Source organism: Octodon degus, unplaced genomic scaffold (genome assembly GCF_000260255.1).
Source record: "Octodon degus isolate 3935 unplaced genomic scaffold, OctDeg1.0 scaffold00146, whole genome shotgun sequence".
NCBI lineage: Eukaryota > Metazoa > Chordata > Mammalia > Rodentia > Octodontidae > Octodon > Octodon degus.
In genome coordinates this window covers 6527689-6530742 of record NW_004524722.1, presented here as the reverse complement: position 1 = coordinate 6530742, position 3054 = coordinate 6527689, and positions in this window count along the sequence as shown.

Genomic DNA, 3054 nt, shown 5'->3' with positions numbered 1-3054 from the left:
TATTATTTTAATTTACATTTCACAGATGGCTAGTGATGTGGAGCATTTTTTCATATATTTATTCGCTTCTTTAATTTCATCCTCTGAGAAGTGTATGTTCATCTTGAATGCCCCTTTTTGGATTGGTTCTTTAAATTTTGGGGTTCGTAAGTTTGTTAGTTATTTCTAAATTCTAGAGAAAAGACCTTTGTCTGAGTGCTTATTCATTAAGATGTTTTTCCAATTTGTGGGTTGTCTTTTTACTTTATTGGTAACTTCTTTTGATGTGCAAAAACTTCTCAATGACAGGAGGTCCCTTTTGTTAATTATTCTCTCAAATATTACCCTTGTGATTTGATTTTTGCTCATGAACTCTTTGCCTACCCCAATGTCTTCAAGAGTCCCTCCTACTTTCTCTTCCAGGAGATTTACTGTTTCTGTTTTAATGTTTAGATCTTTAATGCATTTTGACTTTAGCTTAGTGAATGGGAATAGATCTGGGTCAAGTATTAGTTCTTGGTAGGTAAAGAGTCAGTTTTTCCAGCACCACTTGTTAAAGAGGCTATCTTTCTTCCAGTAGGAATGTTGTACCACTTTTTTGAAGATTAGTTGGCTGAGTGTGTTATAGAGTCTTCTGTATCTTCTAATCTATTCCATTGATACTTAGGTCTATTTTGTTGCCAATAACATGCTGATTTTATCACAGTAGCTTTGTAGTATAATTTTAAGTCAGGAATTGTAATGCCTCCTGCCTTGTCTTTATTGCCCAGGATTGCCATTGCTATTCTAGGTCTTTTCTGGTTCCAAATAAATTTTAGGAATGACTTTTCTAGATCTGTGAGGTATGTTGGTGGTAGTTTGACAGGGATCGCATTAAATCTGTACAGCACTTTTGGGAGTATGGCCATCTTCACGATGTTGGTTCTTCCCCTTCAGGAGCAGGGAGTATCTTTCCATTTTCTGAAATCCTGTATGATCTCTTTTTTCAGATTACTGTGATTTTCCTTGAAAAGATCTTTGACGTTTTTAGTTAGATTAATTCCAAGGTATTTCATTTTCCACAGTGTTATTGTAAAAGGTATGGAGAGGGACTTTCATGAACAACCAAATTACTATTGTGTACTGAAACTTTCTTTCATTACTGACTGCTGCTTGTGTTTTGAAAGGAGTAATTAATGATTAAAATTTTTCTTTTCCTTTTTCATTTTTTTGTAACTTTTTAAAACCAATTTTGTTTGCTTATATCTGGTAAACAAGTAATTTGAGTACAACATTATGCAATATAACAACCATTGTTTATGTAAAAAAAATTACCCAAAACCCTGTCTTCCACCCATTATGGTTGTTGCAACACAATGATTCTGGAAAAGATAATTTTTCACTGAGAGAAAATAGCACTGGGAAGAAATACTTACTATGAAATATAGGAGCATTATTCTGAGAACTTAGAAAAACTATATTTTGGTAAAATTTTATCAAAATATGTTTTATATTAATACCTTCTGAGCTTCTATGTAGCATTTTTTTCTTTGAAGTAAACATTTCTGCATAGTTTATCACTGAAACAGAGCAATAGCTACAGCACCAGTATAATGTCATTTTCTCCCTTTCAGTGCTTCCCACTAATCTGTAAGCTTTCTATTGCTTTAATGTTACACATTAAATTCTACCTGCTTTTTCTTTTTTAAATTTGAATAAATGGAATGACATGGTACATATTCTATGTAGGATTTTTACCATTACATTTCTGTGCATCAAATATGTATCAGAAACAATAAAATTCTGTCTTCCACAACATTGCAAAATATTTTTAAGCATTTCAGAATTAACTACAGAAAAAAAAACGACCTCAAGGTACTGTCTAAGAATCACTTAGTAAGCATTGTGTGGAAACAATGGTCATGTTCTGTTTTTATGTTATATGTTGGGATCTTGATTACTTACACCTCTTCTACATAATGATTTTTACATTTCTTAAATATTTTAAATAAACCACAATATTAACTTATTTATAAATGTTTGCTCCGAAAATTTAAAAATTAAAATATTGTAAAAGAAACAACTTCAGATACAATTCTAGACCCTACATTTTAATAAAATTACATAATAGAAACAATTACATGCAAAGTTTCATCTATTATAGAACATGTACATCTGAGACAACTAGTGAATTATATTTCAGACAATTGAGAAATTAATTAAAAGTAAAAATATAAGATGGTGAAAAAATAGAAAGCACTAAAAAAACCCTGAATGACTCTACTTACAAAAAACAGTCATGATAAGTGTTTCAAAATCATTAGAAATGAGAACCAGTCCTAACCCAGGTCCAGTGAGTGTGGGAGAGCTTCCTGCTACCCTACGCCTGTGGGACCAGTCGCAGTCCAGGCGCAGCATGGGCCAGACCATGACCCACCCCCTTGGGACGCAACCCACCACTCCGCAGCACCTCGCCCACCCCGACCGACAAGTAGGAATTTCTGCCATGTTCCGAGAACACCCAGACCCAGTCCTAGCCAAGAACCAGTGAGTGTGAGGGAGAGCTGCCTCTTCCTCCTACTCCACCTTGCACCCTCAAGGCACAGCTCAGGCCTGGCATACATGCCTGGGGTGTAACCCTGCAGCTGCAATCCCTGCAGAGAGTGTAGATGATAGATCCACCCAGCTAGACGAGGAGCAGAACATCTCCCCATAGGGGCACAACATGTTCACCCTCAAGGGCAGCAGCGGGAAGGAGATGAGCACAGAGGCAGACCCAAGCCAGGCACAGCTGGATAAGTCCAAACGTTGTAGAGCTGCACCTGAATTTCAGTACGTGTGAAGATTGTAACTACAGCAAAGATATACAACAAAGGTCAGAAGACAGTGCTACACAAAATGATGAGAAGGAACAAAATGCAACCTCAGAACCCAAGCCCAAACGTAAAAAGTGCAGAGAACACTAACACAGAAAAAATTGGAAATCACAGCTGAAAGCAATGAATCAACGGCTTCTGAAATAAAGAAACAGCTGCAGAATGGTATAGAGGACCTCAGATTGGAAATAAAAAAGAAATCCCTGAATTAATAACATCT